Genomic DNA, 20,884 nt, shown 5'->3' on the forward strand with positions numbered 1-20,884 from the left:
AACTTTAACAGCCCCGTTCGAAAGCCTCATTAATCCCGGAGCCACTAGCTGATGCGCCTGCGATGTATGCACGTTATCGTCAACACGTTCCGAATTCAATTTCGCTAAAATTCCACTTCCCAGCTGTACCAGCAGAACACCCTTTTTTTCAACGCCGTTAGAACGCTTTTGATGCGACAGACAAGCGGGTGAAGAACCACAGGTAAAGGGTCATCTCGCCCACAAACAAGAGGATGTGCGGCAAAAATCGTGAGGTCGAGCGGGCTCGGTATTGCCACAGTCGTACGGCCTTTATCGAGCATTGGATTATTTGTCTCTGAGGGTGGGCTTAGCTCTTCTGCAGTCGATACCTTTGCAGTCACCACTAAATCCCGTTCTATTTCTCGCCCTTTCGCTGTCAATACATGCCTTTCTACCGGAAAACCAAGGCACCATCACCAGACCAAACCTACGATGACGATTCACTTTTACGACCCTCCGTGCAGCCGTGGGCCGTTTACCGAGACACGAATTGACGGGCGCTTTTGGATTCAATTTTCCACATTTATGATCCACTCCAGAGCACAGAGATGCGTAGATGCGTTTGTTCGTTCGAGAATTGGTCGTAGATTTTAACTCGCTCAGTCTGCCGCCCGTTCCTTGTCCCGATCCCACGGTACCTCTGTCTGATTTGGTAGGAGAGCGAGCGACACCGCCTGCACTTTACTAGCGGCTGGTCTTTATTTCATTCCCTTCGCACACCTCCCCAGCGAAGCGCACCGGGGGCGAAACTCTCATCTGCTGAAAAGGACAAGCCAAATCCCTGTTTCACCATATTTTGACGATTTTTACGATAATGTTTTTTGTGGAAATTTCTCTTCACCGACACTTTCCTCCTCCACACCCCCTAGTAGCTGTAGGAAAGCGGGATTGAGTAAGAACAGATTTTTCGCAGTTAATTCCTAATCCACCTTCCATTCACATCCTTTCCAGCACCCTGCAGGGCCGCAAAAGTGTCACCGCAAAATCACCACCACCGAACAAGCGTACGAAAAAAGGGGTGACGCCCCCGAAAAGGGGTATTTGAGCGTGAAGATTAAGTTCCCGCAGCACCATTTAGTGGTCCTATACTATGTGTGTGTGTGTGAGAGAGAGATAGAGAGAGCGATAGAGAGAGAAAACGTGGAAAACTATATTCAAACGAATTTATAGTTATGCGATTTGTAATAATCGCAACCGGGCCCGTCCCACGCCCGCTCAAACACAACTCTTTTCACGTGTGGTCGACACGCAATTTTCCCCAAAACGGGAAAGTTAGACCGAGTAGGGCAAGAAGGAAGTTAGCGAGGAAATGGGAATCTGCGGGAGTCGGGGATGTGGTAGTTACAGACTCCCTGGTGGCCCTTCTGGCGGCATCATAATTATTTAACGAGCAAGTCCAAAACACCGGTCGATGACGAAAGATTCGACTCCTGCAAAAACACGCCGCCAACGATCCTGTTGCACGGTTTTTACATCGTTCGCGCAATTTCATGTAGAATGCCACTGACAGCTCTCTAGCAAGAACAAGGGGTGGATGGAAAAATTAAGGGCCTATATATGTTTGATGTACAATGTAAAGAAATTCCTCTATTTTCGGAATAAAATATGCAAAAACAACACGGTAAACAAACCAATACAACAGTTAAATATACAATATTACAAATAAATATACAACGCTTTCCATCGAAATTCTGTTGTTCGGCAAAAGTTTCGAAGCAACACAAACTTACGCGTCAACCTCACACAACCTTTCACAGAAGCGCACAAACAATTTGCAAGGACGAAATTGTTTCTCCCGCTCGTCAAGCGTCGCTATCAATGTGCGTCCCCTTGTTTGACACCGAACCAGTTCCTGCATACAGTGTAATGGAGCTCCACTGTTTAGGAATTGCTGCTTCACACACATTAACACACGTATGCCACACCCGAACGGAGCAAATGCCATACACGCACATGCATTTTAATAAAATTTAATTAAATTTAAAATTTTATGCCCCTTGGTCCCGTCTGATGTGATACGGGCCGGGCGGATGCGTTACGATGTAACCTTCCCTCCCTGCCACATTCACACACACACACACGACCGCGAAACCGCGAAAATGACTGCCCACTTTATTCACGCGTGACACACACACACACACCAAAATTGCTCAGTTTTATTTGTCACGTTTCGTATGATGCACTATAAAAAGGTGGGAGTCCAACTGAGAGTAAAAAAAACAGCCGTTCCATAGTGGTGGCAGTGAACCAACGTTTGTTGTGAACCAGTTAAAAGTTCATAGGCAGTTGAGGATAGGAGACGGGAGGAAAAGTGTGACGGTGTTTGCTCTATCTCCCGGCAGCACTACTGTTGTGGCTCATTTTCCGTGGGAGAGTGTTGTAAAATTCATAATTTTAATTATTTTATGAGTAACTCCTTTGTCCACCCTGGGAGCGCCACTTTGAGGGTGATCGACCTCTTCTCTAATAGACGAAAGACACAGCGAACTTCCCAAAACGGTGCCACGCCACGGTAGACGCCTCCAGAATCTGGTTCGAAGGACCAACGCTAAGAGCTCCCCATTGTGCGATGGTGTTCGGGTGCCTGTTGTCGCACAGACAAAATAAAGCGCGCAACACGATAAAACAGCTGTAAAAACTTGTGTAATCATCTCTGCCACCGGCTACACGATTAATAAAACGGTCGCAGAAAAGGCCAAAACGCTCTCCCGGGTGCCGCAGATAGAGAAGGCAAAAGGTTGATTAAAATTTTCCACACCATCATCAGTGCGGAGCAAATCTCCAAAACGTTTTTCCGGACGTCAAGACGGCTGACGCTTTCCTTCCTATGTTGTAAGCGACAATGTTAAGCGTGTCTCATGAGTTTTGCTTAGTTGTTTGTAAACACTTTTTCAACCAGTCATCGCCACAGCAACAGTGATCGGTGACGATCAACAATCAATAGACGTAATGGGATGGATTAACTTGAACCAATACACACAAAAATACTCTCTTCCCCAGAGAATATTTTCTTGTAAGAACCTGGCAGTCTTAAAGTTGTGACACACTCTACTACACAACATAATTTCTCTTTCTCTTTTACACACATCCTCTCTCAGCCTCTCTCTCTCTCTCTCTCTCACTCTCTATATCTCGCTAGTAGTTTGCTCCGATAATTTGATTACCCGGCAGAAAAGATGGGGTTACATTTTTTACCGCACAAAAAAAGAACAAACTAGCGCACCAAATACTAACAACCCGGCAACTCTTTCCCCCTGCCAGTTCGAGCATGATAAATAGTAGAAATGTGGCTTCGTCATCACACCGGCAACCGGCAAAGAGTAATATGAAAATATTTGCAGTCAACAAGCGAAAGGAGCGCTTTTCTGCAGACAACCGGCAACACATAGTTTCCATTTCGTGCGCTCGCTTAATCCTTGATTCCTTAATTTAGTTTTTTTTTTTTGTGCACATCGATCCTGTTTGGAAGGGGTTTAGGTGTTGCTGAGAGTTTGGATGGCTTCAAAAAGCTCCAAATGCATGTAGGATCCTGATCCTGGAATAGTCAAGAAACTATCAGTAGGACCATATTCCTACCCTTGGGCTTTTCTACACGCGGATCTTCTACCGAATTGAATCAGTTTTAAATTTGGATAAAAAATGAAGATTAAATTTCGCGGGTGCACTGCTTCTATTGGCTTAAGAACTCGTGGTTAAAAATGATTATTAATTGCTTCTTTTTCTTTTCCATTTCGGAATATAGTTTAAAATATGTATGTACAACATGCACCTAGAATATTTAAAATATTTTGTTTTTCGAAATGAGTTTAAAAATGCAATTAAATGACGTGTTGCATACTTTTAGGCGTTTTGAAACATCGGAGAGGGCTTTGTTTTACCTTTGCCAGTTTGTACAAAGTGCATTTATAAGTTTGCTAACTAAAATGCTGCAATATGCATGAAAAAATACGCCTTTTCCTAGATATGCCAACCCACACTACCTAGAACACCTAATTCCCTGGCGTGAAAAAGTGAAGTCTCATCCCAACGGGCAAGACACGCTGCCGTACCGAAACACCAATTCGCACCAGTAGTTGGTTAGTGTTTTTTTACCTTATCATCGTTTCTTGTTTTTTTCCAGCTCTCAAAACTTTCTTGCGTCTCATTTTGAATGTTTCTATTTGTGCAATTTTTTTTCGTATCAAATTTATATTTCTTCACTTTTTCTGAGCGTGTTTTTTTTCGATCCTTCCTTTTTTGTATCCTGCACGGAACTATGGAGTGCAATTTTGTTTATGGATCCCGGGGAACAAAGCAATGTAAAATGCTCGCCGCTCGTAACATTCTACACACAAAAAAAAACGACCAACGATCCAAACATCGACCAAAACCTGCTCATCCTTTGACGCTGCACGATAAATCTTCGTCGATGGCTTTTGTTCGGTTCGGGCTGTATAGCTTTTGGCTAGCTTGGGGAAATGATGCTGGGAAAGGAGGGAAATGTGAGCCTGAAGCGGTCAATGCTCGCGCTACTTGGATGGATATCACGCTTTGATTGGCTGTTCCGTTCTTGCCCTCGCTCCATATGGTTGAGCCCGAGCCCCAGCCCGAACAGTTTGTAATTGGCGCTCAAACCCCAAATGTGAACGATTTTCAAATTCAATCCTGACTCCGGTCGTCCGGTTGTGCGCTATCCATAATTCGATCTCGGTTTTATGACTTCCACCTAACTTTGGCGTCGCTCTCTGACGGCTTGCTTGGAAAACTGTGCCCTGAATTGTGCAGTTCGGTTCCAGCTCATTCCGGCTCATTAAACCGTTTCTTCATCCGCTCCGTTCGTCGTACAGCGTGAAGATGCAGCACAAATGCATCGACGTATACTCCCGCACCACTCGATGGGCCACTCCATTTCTCCCCGTGTGCGCCTGTAGCGTATGCACAATGCGCTGCACCAACAAAGAAAAGCTTTTATTTCTCGTTAGCTCGAGTCCTTGCGCTGGAGACGACGTGACAAGGCAAAAGCGCAGCACAAAAGACCGTTGCGGGGGTTTCCGTTTTTGGCTTCGGCGTTGGCTTAGTACCGTTTTCTTTTCTCGATTGGTAAGTTGTTTTGCAGCCAAAATACGCCCCAAACCGGCTTCTATCTGTCATCCTTTCAAACCCCGGGGATGCACCCGCTCGCCGGCCACCGGTTGCCATTTAGCGTTTAACGAACGGTCACCGACGTGAATCTAATTCAATTATTTATTGCTCCGAGCGCAAAGACGAAGAAATCAGTGTGCGAACAAAGCCGCCCGGGGTCGCAAGGGGTGACAATGAGGGCAGTCAGGCAGTGACGGTCAGGCGGTTAGAGTTTTTTTTATAGAGATTCAGTCATCGCTGGCCTTAATTCGATCTGCCGTACAGAAAGGCAAAGATGAAGCTGTTGAAAAGATTTATCCTAAAAATGCCCGGGGGCCCGATGATGCGGAGAACCTTTCCGGCGTTTCGCATGGCTGCCACTGGCGGCACCGGAAATGGCGACCTAATTTATGTGCCGTCTCAAAACATGGGAAAACGGACGGGCGCGCAAGGAAACAATCGACTCAAGATGCCATGTAATGGCCAAGCGGTTCGAATTGTGGTTCGAGGGAAGGGATGGCCGGTGCGTTAGGTCTGACCAGTTGACACACACACACACACATTACATAATTTGAAGCGTTTATATGCGTACTCTTCTGCGAAAAATGCTTCTTTTGAAAGATTGCCGCCTTAAGGTATGCAATTACACCAAACATTGTGCTATTTGCATCACATACTTTCCTTTAATTTTGCACATGCAGTGTCTTCCCTTCGCATAGTGAGTTTAATCCGTTTTAGTGGCTCACTCGGCTAGTTAGTTGCATAACATAACTGGCTACATAAAAAAGCTAGTCTTATTTTATTTGTATAAGAAGTAAAATAATTCAATCCAGTGCCAAAATCAATGCTAGTTCGCAGTGCAAATTGTTTGGGTATCATTCAACGTTACCTCAATTTTTACGACGCAACAATTTGTTTTTAAATATGTAAAAAACAACTTTCGGTTTTTGGGTGAACAAATACGTTGGCATTTATGTGTATTAATCGTTCTCTTACTAAACCACAACACTCTTGGCTTTAAACTAAAGCTCTTGCGAGTAGTAAAAACACAATTCACCGGTGGGTGGTGCTTTTTTAATTTGCTGTTTCTCGATATGAGAAGATTTGCTTGTTAAAAATAAATACTTGAGGAACATTTAGATTCGCTGGTTACACCAAAACCAAACACATAACCGGAGGAACTCGTTTTGAAACGGTCCACAGTATTATAATTCATTGAGAACGTATTAATTCATTAGGTCATTAGGAAAGCAATGTGGTTAAAAAACTGCAATAAATATTCTAAAATACCAATGATATCAAACCTTCATTCACACTCCACGATGCCAGCTTGAAACAAACTAATAATAATCTGCTCCATTTTCTAACCCATTCTTTCTCTATCCCTACAAAAAGCAACAAAGCATCAAACACTGTTTGTTTTTATGTTAGTGTGTTTTCCAAAGTCGAAAGATGTGTGGAACATAAACACTGAACACATTCCTGCTAGACCCATTGTTTTCTTTATTATTATCCTTACGATTGCCAATTCATTGTCGGATACGACTGCTTTCGACACTTTACGCTTACCATCCACACCATCGCGTCTTCTTTGTGTGTTGGAAAAGGACACCCAATTGGTGTGGAAACTAAACACAAGCCCACTCGCCGCATTGAGCACAGTAGACTTTATTTCATTACGCGTCACCGTAATCGAGCGACAAAGTTCTCTATCGAAACTTGATTATTCGCCGTCGTCGCCATATTTCATGAATTTGCCCCCCCCCCCTTGCTCCGTTTTGTTTCGTCGCTGTAAATCCCTGACTTCGTTTTTTTCACATTTTTTCCGTCGTCCCAAAACAGACCCGCAAGCAGTTGAGTGTGCAACAGCTGCGTGCTCCTTAGTGAGCGTTGCACGGTCTGGCTGGTCAAGCTTGTTTGATCGCTTTCATTTTAAGCCAAGGAAATGGTTTCATTCGTTCTCGTTGGCTCCTTTTCTGTCCTTGCGAAGCAAAACATACTTACAGTACGCCCGCATCCGATGGTCAGCGAGCGGAGAAAAATAAGGAAATGTATCCCCTGCCTGATTAAATTATCCCTCCACTTCGCATTTGTCGCGCGGGCAAAACCCCGAAACACAAAACAATGACCCGAGAGAACCTTCAGAACGTTGCAATTTCTTGCACAAGGAAACCACTGGACCTTCGGTAGATTGTTTCGTGTTCCGGGTGCTGGAGGTAAGCGCTGGCAGAACAAGCACTCAGTGGACACAACTCAGACATCCGCGCGAAACAATAACAATATTTCCATTGATTTTTGAATTATGGTTTAGGTAGCCATCCGGACGGTCCAACAAGGATGCGGGGTGAATTGTCTAGCTTGTGGGTGTGTGTATGTATACATATGTATGTATGTATTAAAATCGATGTCACTGTGAATTTTACGCTCGACAAGCTGAAGTGTGTGTGTGTGTGTGTGTGTGTGTGTGTGTGTGTGTGTGTGTGTGTGTGTGTGTGTGTGTGTGTGTGTGTGTGTGGGTATTTTTTTGGGTTACGATAGTAAAAATATTTGACAAACTTCTCTCGAGCGCAGTATGAAAATCGAATTTACGTACGAGCTCGCCATGCTTTACGGCGCTCAATAAGTATGCATTTTACTCGGAGCGATGATAGTCCGAGTTCCCTACTCGCTTTTTGTTTTCATTTCCATATTTTCCTCCACTCGGACGACGCGATCACATGCTGAGAGCGTATGAGTGGGGTAGAGGAAGCGTATAAAAATGGTAGACGAGAGTTTGTGGCAGCGAAAGCCACTTGAGACATCGAACCAAAGGAAGGACACTCAGGTTCACGACTGGGACGACCTCGCTTCGAACCAGGGCCTGCACTAACTTCCGCCCCAAAGAACATGTTTGTCGACGCAGTGTTTGGAGCAAATTATGCCGAAGTGGAAAATAGTAGTTTAAAACAACAGTTTGCCAGCGAAGGTTTCGAACGGTTCAAATATTTTGATTTCCTCTCCTTTTTTTCTACTTCTTCCATTGCACGCTCGCGCTTTGTTCGCTTACGTGTGCATAAAAGCGCCCGTAAGCTATGCAACGGGTGAAACATTTTGCATTTATACGATGCTCTGCACTGGTTTCCTCCACATGCTCTGAGGACGATGGTAAGCTTCCCTATCAAAGCGGCGCTTCATACGGAGACGCAGGATTGCACTGGCGACTGAAAAGACATAAAACAAAGCGATAGTGATGAAGCCATGGATTTTGCGCCCGACTCGTACGCAATCTGTGTGGGACACCGCAAAACGGGAACGTGAGGGAAAAATTATATCCCACATTCGTCACCTTGTGCCGGAGAGGCTGGACGGAGTACGACAGTAAAATTTTTGAAATTTTACGACCCCGGGTGCGAGAATTATTGAGGTCGATTTTGCCGGTCCCTAGGTTGTGTACGCCGCAATTGCTTTGCATTATCGATGACGCATGTGTCGATAAGTGATCCGTGCGCTACTGTGCGGCAGCAGCCGTTCCAATGAAAATCATAAAATGCTCTCTGCACAATAGCCATGCACAGTTAACTTTTGAGCTTTTTATGTTCAATAGCTGCAGCAAAAAAATATCAATATGCATTTCGTTCGTTTAATTATTAACACCCATCAGGGGCCACAATGCACTTGCTACCATTGCTGGAATTAAACCAAAAAACAAAAAAAAAACGGTTTATTGGCACACTCGCGAAAGGATCATCGCTTACAAATGCATAATGAAGTACAATTTCCCATACACATTCAGGCACATAGTGCTTGCGCTGCATTAAATCCAGATACATTCTGCACTTAGGTGTGCAATTTTCCACCCAAACGAGGGCGAACAAAAACTGAAAATATAACAATCATTTACTACACGGCAACCAGAAGAGGGAGAGAGAGGGAGGACAAGCTGAAAATTACACCGCAGCGGAGGAAAGGTGGAGCAAGGCAAGCGAGGAGCGAAAAAGGTGGGGACGATTTGCGCTGTGGTTGAGTGCATTATGCACTGGAAACATAATTGTTATGACAGCACCACGACTCCCCCGGAAATAGCGCTATCGGTAAACTATTTACTCCACTCCACTCAGAAACGGAAGAGAAAAGGAAGCGAGAGCGAGCTAGGGGAATGGATGAACACAGATTAGAAAAGTAAATCCAGCAGCCTGTGCTCGCAACAAAGTGGTATAACAACGCGCGTGTTATGCGCGCGCTGTCCATTTGCGGACGTGCCCGGCGGTTAGCCTACCTTTCGGGCGCCTGTACAGACGCACTGGTAAAGATGCGTTTTTGCTAAAACAACCGATTTACATATTACACACACGCATACAGCCCATTTGACAAATCCAGTTGCAGTTTCCTCTTGCAGCTTCCCTTCGCCCCGTCACCACCTTCACACGCACTAAAAACGCATCAAACAAGAGTGTGTGCGTGACTCATTGGGCCATCCCTTTGGCTGCAGCTCCTACGCGGTGCGTGCATTAAAATGAATGGGCAAATAATTTACATAGAACAAACCCCCCATTCAAAAACTACAACAAGCCCTTTCTTCCAGGCCTGTTCCCATTGTGCCAGTTTTGATTGAAAAACAACGAGCCATGCAACTGCAATTGCGTTTGATGGACTTTTGTTCCCCGCGCGTCGCACGTCATCTCGCCACGAGATGCACCACCGCTTCTTGTCATCGCCTGATTACAATCGGGCTGGCTCGATGGATTTCGAGGGGGAAAGTGATGAAACGCAAAATTTATAACCCACCAGGAAAATCACCATCCCCCATCACCCCCATCACGGCAAGGTTTAATCCATAAAATAAATTCGAAATTATTTTATATTTAAATCAAACCGGTTCGGCGGCTAGCGACGAGCCGGAGGAAAGCTGCCTGGCAAGCAAATGATCAACAGGGGGCTCTTACATGGTGATTGGATGTCGATTGCAACTGCCTCTCCTTCCGCTTCGCAACGTACCGCAGGTTCACTATCGCACTCCATCCATCCCTTGCACGCTGCAACTGCAATTGACTGCATGAATGTCCAGTGCCGAAGTCCGTGAATTTGCAATGCAAATGCTAACGACAGTGTCATTGCTGCGATTCGGGAAACCCTTGGCTTGAATGGTTTATTTGCATGAATAGGACGGCAGAAGACGGAAGATTCCCGATTAAGGACGCATCGCTTTAGGCGGCGCTCTGGCAGCCATCGAACAAGCTATCAGTCTCGAACAAACGTTACAGGTTTTTTCAAGTCAGCTCAATATCGTAACACTATTTTTCGAACACATTAAACGATTGTTAAAATCGTACATACAATTCGATTAACCCTTCTCAAATTTCTAACACTAGGTTTGGGACTCGTAAAATCCTAAGGGTTACGTATGGATCCTTTCTCTAAAGCTTTCAGGACACTAGCGCTATCTGTAAAAATAATATGAGGTTTGCCATTTACGGTGACTTCTTCAGTTGCTGTCATAATCGCAATAGCCTCTGCTGAGAATATTGACGTATTATCAGGAAGCTTAATACTGTAGCGAGCATTTTGTGATGTGTGATACTACAACCAGCAGCACTATTATATACCAAGCCATCCACCAGTTAAGTTTACTATTTTAGGAACGGAATTTTAGGAATGTTCGAGAGGTAGTTGTCCACTTTCTCAAAGTACTGCTGTGTTTGGGCTAGTGATAAAAGCTCCTGTATTTTTTCAACGCAGAGTGGTACATTGCGGCTAACTTACAGCCTAAGTTGGAATTGCCCTTGGTAACGAAATCAATACCGTACAATAATTTTGGAACAAACCAACCGTTGAAAATAGTAAGAAGTGTGTGTTTTGTAGATCTCTTATTTCCACAGCCCAACAAATGAAGAAATTTCATCTGATGTTAATCATTTTTTAATGTAGAGAGAGTTTTGTCGAAATTTTAATCTTGAGTCATTGATAATGCCTAAAACGTTTATTGCTCTTGCGTTTGGAATAATATCTTATTTAATTTGTATAGGTGTTAATACCCTTTTGTGAGAGTTATTACACATATCTATGATTTATTTTTTGTTTTTGATAGTTCAATCGTCACCTAACACCAGTGATGGAGTTTATTGAGAGCTTTTTGTAGATTAGTTCTATTTTTTGTATCCGATTTATCTGAAGTAATTAGTATTATTTCATCAGCATCAAATAAATTAGCTTGTATAGAAAGTAATATGGATTGCATGCTTATTATAAAAAGGTAGGTGATAATATAGCACGTTGAGGAGCCGTTCTTCAAAACCTTGATGTTAGAGATGTATGCTCCAATACATCCAATACAAGTACTTTAAAAGTACGGTCTGTTTTTCTTTTTTTATTGTTAGTCCTTCTCCAAACCCCCATTGCTTCAATTGCTCTAGGACCACCGGACGCTAGATACGATCAAAGGCCTTCGATATGTTGACTACTGCACAATTTTTATGATAATTTTTATTCTTGGTCTCAGTGAGAGCGTTTCCTAAACAGGCGAAGTAATTCGCTGTACCACGGCCGATTCTGTATACGTGCTGTTTGTTACTCAACAAATTTCTGCTCTCTAGCTCATCAATAAGTCGTCGGTTGACTATACATTCCAGGACTATACTCATAGACCGATCTTTTTGCTGTGTTTTATAATTGTCTGAAGTTGTCTTTTTCTGCCTTTGGAATTGAGACGATCAGACAAGTTTTACAATTATTTGGAAGTTCACCTTTGCTTCATGTGTTATTATATTTTTGCAGAAAGCAGTGTAATACATAATTGGAAAACCGTATGAGAAGCGATATCGGGTCTTTCCATCAGAGTTTCCTCTACATTTTCTCAAATTTGCTCGCCCAGCATTGTTTTTCTATGGAAAATAGTTTGTTATAGGATTAATTAGGATACAAATATCAAATATCAAATGATATGGATGATAGTTTTTCAGTTTTGTAGGATTAGGCAGCTGAGTATTTGGAAGTTGCAGATGCCTCATAGAAATATTGTGCAAAGTGTTCTGCAACGCAAGATGGAGTGATTGGTTCGGTGTTATTCACCAATGTTGGAAATAAGAATTGACTATTTTCTGTCAAATTTTTCAAGATACTCTAAACATCTTTGCATGATAGAGAAGGGTCAATGTTTATGACAAACTTATCCCAACTTACTTTTTTTGCTTTTCTTATTTCAATTTTGGCTATCTGCTATTGCTTCCTGAAGTGTGAGTGTTTTCCTATTGGCGTTTGTTTACATTTTTATTGTTATAATTTAAGTGATGTTTTGATAATTATTGATGTGAATAACTATAATTTCTTTTTTACCATTTTCTATTCAAGATTTTCATTTAAACTATAAAACTTCATTTTCCAGTTGAAAATACAATAAAATCCCTCATAACGAGTTCGGCTGAGTATTTTTTCAGCTGCATATACGCTGATTCTTGTAGCACACTTTTGACCAAATTGATTTTGGAACCAAATATTTTACTTTTCATACAAATCATATGGAAAAGAGTCTCCAGCATAACAAGTGACTGAAAGTGCACCTATCGAATAGAGTAGAGCTTGTTAGTCTCGTATGATGACTGCCAGAACGCCGCCTTACCTGCGAGTTTTGCAATAATGGTTGCATACCTTTCAGGCGATTTTAAAAAGAATGCATTACTTTAGCCGCTTGGTTTCTTTGCTTCTTATCCATTATTAGTATTTTCCCCTTCCAACCGATCTGATGCGTCTCTTGTTTGTGGTTTGTGTGTTCTTCTTGATATTCTTATATTTGTTTGCTCTTCTTCCGTGTGCGGATCGTTTGTAATTACACGCGTGATAATTACGGGCTTGTTAAGGCGATTCCGATCCCACGCCACGCAGATTCGGTGGCCACACGTGTGCGACCACAATCATACTCACACACACGCACAAAGTGGTCCCGAAATCGGGACAAAGGCCGAGACGCCGATTTGCGATTTTCGTTCGTGATTTGCAGCGCAACCCGTGTCGATGGTTTTAATTTAATTACCTTTACCCTCTTGTGTTTTTTGAAGCTGGTCAGCGTGTGGTCACTGCTGTGTCCCTCGTCCTTCCATTCTATTCCCTTTTCGCACGCAGTTTCCGTTCCGCACGCATGCGACCACTCTCTGCGACTGATTGATTTATCGGCATTATCGATATGTGCGAAACGAGAGGGGTTTGCCCATGAACCGCGCTCTGCTGATGCATTTTTGATGCACCCAAAACCCATCTCTCTGTATGTCGCATGTCCCATGGGGTTTACAGTCGATCGGTCAGCAGTGGTCAGCAACGGTGCAAATAAAGCGTGTCCGGGAACTTGGTTATGGGGCGGGGACCATCAAAAGTGATGAAGCTGTCAATAGGGTCCGTGTTTCTTCTTTCGCCGTGGCCTTGTGTGTTCGCGCGTGTTTGTGTGTGTGTGCGCAAACCTTTTTCCCGCATTAGACGATCTTCCCGAGAGCTCGTACGTTGTCAAGTGTTAGCTTTGATTAAACTGTCAAATTCATTTGTCAATGGCACGCACCGGGTCGGACCATGTCTGGGGGATGGGGCGCGCTCTGTGCTCAAGATTAATGGACACTGGAATGGCTGTGGCAAACCCGAACTACCGGGGAACTACTTAGCGAAATTAGTCCTCCCACAGTTCTCTGTTCGCCGCACACACACACACATACACACACACAGTTTATGAAAATGTAATACGGGAAGAAAAACAATCCGGGAAACAGCTACTATTAATAGCCCTGAAGAAGGATGTAAAGGTGCTGGATGGTCGGCTGCGGCTGGAAGGTGGAAGCACAAAATGAAGCCATAATCGAACCGTTTTCCCGGGCACGCTGTGAAAGAACTTCACTGGCACTGGTTTCGGATGACTTATGCTAAGTGAGAGCGTCATCACCTCAAAGCACACAATACGGTCGTTCCACTCGCTTCAGGTTTGCGGTCTACGGTACACGGGATGATGCACACGTGGTGAATTGCCAAGTTTGGGTGGGTTTGTCCGTGGGCACACCATTTAATATACACACACACACTGACACATACCTAACACAACCCAACGATGCAACAACATCAAAAAAACCATTTATCATACTCACTTAGCGTTTCGAGAGAGACGAGTGAGGAAACGCTTTTCCCCCGTGCTCCGTCCTTTCCACTCCTTCTGTTATCCCTTCTTTACATGCACATACAGCACCTCAGTCGGGAGGGAAGGGAGTAAGCGGGACACACATATATGTATGACAGCGCAACGATTATTTATCTTCTCCAATTGTCTCCGCAGCTTTGACAAACCATTTTACTAGCGGGAATAGGGGAGGGTGGGGGTGGTGGATGGAAAGGGAAAAACTATCATGTCCATCCCGTTCCGATCCCGTTGGCTAAGGCGGCGTGGGGGACGGTTCGTGGAAATCGTACGTGGAAAATATAATCCATTATCGCTCATTAAACTAAAAGCATCTTTTTCGCTCCGGTGGTGCCCGGACGATGGAGGGCGCAAGTGGGACAATGCCATCCTTTCCGTCCCCATCCCCAAGTAGCAGCCGACACTTTTGAACGGGTTCGAGATTGTTAATTAACTGTCAAAAAATTCATCAACAGATAAGTTTTACTTGGTAACGGGGGAAGAGCGTATTTAGACCTTCTGCTGAATCGGGAACTATCGGCAATACCAGCTATTGTGTGTTTACGGACTGTCGTTGACATCTGTGTGTCTAGCTGGAAGGTGGACTACGATTTAGAAACTGAAAACAAAGTAACATGATGAACATGCACTAAGAGTTCATCTGGATAAAGATCTTTCTTTACCAGTAGCAGCTTTGATCCTACCTCATCTAAACGGGAAAAGCCGGGCATCTTTATTGAGTCATCATTAACCACTTTGCGATGTAAAACCGTTACAAGCGTTACGGCTTTTTTCGAATGGACCTCAAAAGCTCGACAGAATGTCGCCATGCATTTTCATTAGATGACGCTTTTGTTGGGAACATAGTTTAACCTAATTTCCTTCAGAGGGCGCTCTCGTTAGACGTTTAATTTGAAAACATTTTACTCTTTTTCAGCTCACCGGCGACTCGGGGAGCCAAATCGATTTTGATTGCTTACACCTTTTTTAAACCCAAATAAACAATATTAAGCTGATTTTGTACATAGTTTAGCTATAATTAAACATTTGACGTCTGAAACTGAAATACTGATGCACAATGCCTGCGTAGGAACGAGGTCAAATTGTAGCCAAAATCGGTTTGGCCATCTTGGATGCCATTTGACAGCAGAAAGAACTTGAACATTCATCAAAACCGCAAACAATTATTACTAGAAGCATACATACTTTTCCTGTGAATTTTTTAAACCAATTAACAGTTTCGTTGCGATTTCCAAACCGATTCATCATTTTAATCATATTTAAAATTTTAATCGAAAAGGGCATTCAGATGTCAAAGTGTCTGCAACGAACTTTTGGCTACTTGTCAAATTGTTCTACATTACGGGACCTCGATCCTTAACTGACGCCAATCTGAACTTCGTTCGATCGTAATTAAACAAGTGAAACCCCTATTTTGATCCGTTTGCTGTACGGAGTTAAGACTTTTGTTTATCGCTCCATTTAGAAAAATAGTTTCATTTTATTTGCCTATAATTTATCCCGAGACCTTTAAAATTAATAATTGACTATTAAATTAGTAAAAAAAAATGTAGCTCCAAACAATTAAATTCTTACAACTATTAGAATAAAAAAACGAAACTGTGTAATATTCTTCTTCTTCTTCTTCTTTGGCTCAACAACCGATGCCGGTCAAGGCCTGCCAACACACTTGTGGGGTTGGCTTTCAGTGACTTATTGATTTCCCCCATAGCAGGATAGTCAGTCCTACGTATGGCGGCACGGTCTATTTGGGGCTTGAACCCATGACGGGCATGTTGTTAAGTCGTACGAGTTGACGACTGTACCATGAGACCGACATATGTTAATATTCTTCTGCTATATCGCAGATATAATCTATATGTATATGATAATATTGGTTAAAGCATCAGAAAGGCATCAGATTTTCAGTTGGCTGTCCAATGTTTGGCTGTCAAAAGTTGTGTTACTCCGATTCTAATGAGCGATCCGATTGAGTGTCACATTAGAGTGTCTCCAGCTTGGCATGTATTGAAACAAGGCATCGAAAGAATTGTTTCAGACATCACCCTATTCTTCTTATCCATCCGTTTTCCTGAACTATAACATCCGTAACATAGTATCGAGTAAGCGGATTTCCATCCTACGTTTGTTCGCTAACTACATCATCCATATCGTTAGAAACAACGATGATGTGAATGATCTAGGAATCCTTAAGTGTTCAATGTAATCGACAGTGCGTCGACTAGCTCCTACATTACACGTAACATTATTGTTCTACAGACTTAAGTGATATGTTTTAATAAACATTTTATTTTAAAAAAATGGCTTGAAATTTGGAAAATTTGTGTAATCCACAGGCATCATTCTCCGATTTTCATTATTTTAACATCACCATTTTCATTTTTTTTTAATTTCAAGCTAATGGTCATCGGTTGATGTGTGCCTGCAATGCTAATGGTGTGGGTCATCGTTTGCACGATGCACGACCGGTGAACACGCCGCACTTGGTAACTGGCAAGATTAGAGAGCGCGCGTGATAGGGAACGGCGGGATGATTGTTTTATGTAACTGTAAAATTACGTTAGAATATATATTTGATTATGTGTCCTTATGTTGATAAGTGAGTTATGAGGCTTATAAGTTATGACGCAAGTTATTAGGCTACATCAGTGTCAGAACATAACAGAAAGAAAGGAACATATAATTCTAGTTTGCAAATTCTTCCAAAATTGCGCCTATTAGAAACATTTAAACACATACAGGAAGGATGTGATGGTTATGGAGCTTCAAATTATTGAAAAACTAAAATTATTGAATAACTAAACAGGCCTAAGCATGTTTTTAAATACATTTTGTTATCAAAAAATGTAAATCTTTTTTTTTGTGCTCAATTCATGGTTTCTCCTTCACCGGCTACACCACATGGTGCTTTCGATCGATAAAAATCGGACATTTCCTTTTATCAAGAATCAAATCTAAATTATTTCGTAGCTTCCAACAAATCTTCTCGTGTCAAAATCTTCACCATGTATCTTTAATACCGACTTTGACGCTAAATTTTGACTTTCTTCTATTTGGCATAACGTCTTACGCGGACGTGCCGGTGTATACAGGCTTTCGAGACCTAATTCATTACCATGTAGCCGAATAGTAAATTCTTGCTACGGGAGGACGGTTCATTCTGGGCTTGAAACCATGCCGGGCATGTTATTGAGTCGTTCGAGTTGACGACTGTACCATGGGACCGCCCCTATTTTGACTTTAATTCACCTACTTTTATGTTAAAGGCACCCCGCTTAAAGGGATTCCCCGCTTTGTTCATGGTGAAAAAGTAATGGCCAGAAGGGAGATCGGGAAACAAAATATTAACCCACAGAGGAAGAAATATTTCTACTGAAGAAAGCAACATCTTCTAACAATGACCTAAGCCGAGTTAACCTATTTCTAATATCAAAAATATACGATTAACGGATTAACGATACGATTCAAGCAAATCGCCTGAACGATGGCAAACTGTTGACACGTGACGGCAAACAGAAACAGGCGAAAAATATGATGATTATTTAATCATTTCCGCATTATAGAGGGGAAATAGTAGTAAGACAAAAAGAGGTCAACATTATGAAAAGAAAAGAAATGGCCAACTGAACTAGACCGGCAATAATCACATTTAAGGCAGGAAAAGTTCCTCGCATGCTAAACTTTAGGTTGTACTCACTAAAAGTGGAATTATACATCCCAAGACCACGTAAAACGTGCATGAAGGTTGGTCACACCAAAAATGGTGTAAATGGGTAGAATATATGCCAACTGTAGCCAACGTGTGAAGTGTGTAATAAAACAAAGTGTGTATTGTGTGGAGAACCACACAACACCCTCGACAAAAAACTGTCATATCTTCGAGGACGAAATGGAGATAAGCAAAATTAAAACGGAAAACAGTACGTATGCAGAAGCAAAAGGTATTAGAAGAAGATAATGCCCTGTAATATAGACTCAACGGAACAGAACGTACATTTGCACGAACAGTGAATCCACCAACGATACTATCTGGACCCAATACAGAAAATGGAAAACGAACGATCACTCTTCATGTTCTAATTTCCGCGGTATTGCGATGCAATGCTCACTATACAAAATTATGGATTCGATTGTTCACTCGTACCTGTCTCCTATTGTCTCCAGCAATATATCTCCTCTCCAGCATGGTTTCATGCCCTAGAGCTACCGTTAAAAACCTTATGTGTCTATTATCTGTTATATTGCCAGCTCTTTATTCTGCAAGCCAAATTGACGCCATATATACTGATATGAAAGCAACATTTGATAGCATACAACTCAATCTTCTGTTAGCTAAGCTTAAAAACCTTGACTTTGGAGGTTAACTCTTAGATTAGCTTGGATGCTAGCTTTCTGCCCATTCCTACAAAGTACGAGTCTGCGATAGTTTCTCTGAAACATTCGTAGGTCTCTCTGGCGTGCCTCAAGTAAGCGTGATAAGTCCTTTGCTTTTTGTATTCTTTGTCAACGATTGTATTCCTGTGCTCCCTCAAAATAGCTGTCTCCTCTGCGCCGACAATGTAAAAATCTTTTTACCTGTTGCTTCACCGCATGACTGTAATGTCGTCCAGAATTTTCTGATTGGTGTTGCTTCAATGGTCTCCTCTATGGCCTCAAAAATGCTCTGTCAGTTCGTTTGGTCGTTCATATCACAAATTCCTCTCGAATAACTACATTTGTGGTTCGCCGCTTCCTTCCCGATCAGTCGTCTGTTATTCCATACTGTTGTGAACTGCTCTTTGCACTTATTATTTTATTTACACTCATACAAAATAAATAATACAACACAATTAACAATCACAATAAAACGTATACTGTACCGTGGCCGCGCACCAGCCGCACCGAGCGCCCCTGCCGAGAGCTCCTGCTCGATCGGCTCGCAAACACACTCTGGTCGTGTGGCGCTCGGCACACACTAAGCCTTGCGCTGCTTAGTGTGTGCGACAGTGTGCGTGACACACTGTCGTCCTCCTGGACGTTGACCGGTGGCAGCGCAACTGCCACGGCAAGTCCAGGGGTCGGCACGGCTGCCCACAACACATACCATGTCCGTTGTCGTCTACTAAGTTTGGAACCTATCCAAGTCAGGCACTGAATCATCCAGTAGCATTTTGTTGCCAGTCTTCTCTCCTCTGATCTTGATTCCCCGTCTCTTTTTTTCGCGTATACCCCTTTATGTTCCGTCGGGTCCCTTACGCCCCAGAGCTCCGCCCTACATTGAACCCGTTACGGCCAAAATGACCCACTCCCACGTGCGTTAACGACCTTTAATGGTCACTTCGATTTCTTCGACTACCATATCCCACCTTCTCGTTGCCGCTCCCTGCTTCGCAACACTATCACCCTTTCCACTCCGTAATTTGTTAACCCGGTTACATTCATACCTCTCCTAAGTTATAAAGCCAAATATTGTTAAGCCTTAGGCGGCCAATTAACATAATTAAATAAATAAATGATAAAAAACATGACTACATAAATTAATTTCAAAAATCACAAGAAAAAACAACTGCAACAAGACGCAGTGACTAACAAGACGCAGAGATGTCACTACATCAGAACAAGTAAGTACCTAAACAGATAATACTAATGCACAAGAATACACAGTCAAGTACACAATCGAGAAACAAAACATTATGTATGAAATGAACCCGTTCGATCCGAGCGTTGCGTTGGATACGGTGTCTATCTATGTACAAGAAATAAGTGAGACACCACAAATTGCCACGGCAATAGTGGAAGAATATATAATTACATACGCAAAAACTGATAAATTTGATGAAAGTGAAAAATTTTACAGCTTTAAATAGCGCACACAAGGGAAATTACTACAAAGTCAAGAACAGACAGAAACGAAATAATGTTAATAATGATAATGAATGGATAGAATACAAGGAGACAAAACTCGTGAAAACAAAGGAGACACAATCTGCATAATAATGTAATTTTGCCATGGTAAAAATACTATTTACTGGGTACATATTAATTTGATCGATAAGGCTTTCTTTCCAACAGAAAAAGATAAGTTTTGGAGATCATATAACGCTTGAGCGCAATACAAGATTGGATGATAAGATAAAGGCAATGAACTAACGATGGATTCGAATACAACAATACAAAAGATAGAGTAACATACTCTATAAAGTAAAGGAAAACGGAGCAAACCAAAACAAAACAGAGCTATCAGAAAGCACAAACGTGAACTAAAAACCTAGCAAAGATGTTTCTTCACGGAAAAAGAACAGATGGCCTATGTTGCCGGTACCAGTTTTTATAGAGGTTGGTGAATATAAAGTCACTAGTTGCGGGCTAGTTTCAGAGAGCCCAGGAAGCTTGACTCTGAAGCCAAACCGCATTATAACCTCGCAAAGGGAAGAATAACTTTTGTTGTCCTATGGGAGTACAGTTCAACGGTTCAACAGTACTCCAATACAGGACCCATGGTCTTCAAACCTCTGGTCCGGTGCGGACCTTCATAATGGCTTTGTAATTGATGCAATGCATTAATAGTGAGAGCCTAAAAGTGGTAGTTTTGCAACCGTATGATGGTCTTAATATGAAATTTACAAATACTACGCCATAATCAGG

Source organism: Anopheles merus, chromosome X (genome assembly GCF_017562075.2).
Source record: "Anopheles merus strain MAF chromosome X, AmerM5.1, whole genome shotgun sequence".
Lineage (NCBI taxonomy): Eukaryota > Metazoa > Arthropoda > Insecta > Diptera > Culicidae > Anopheles > Anopheles merus.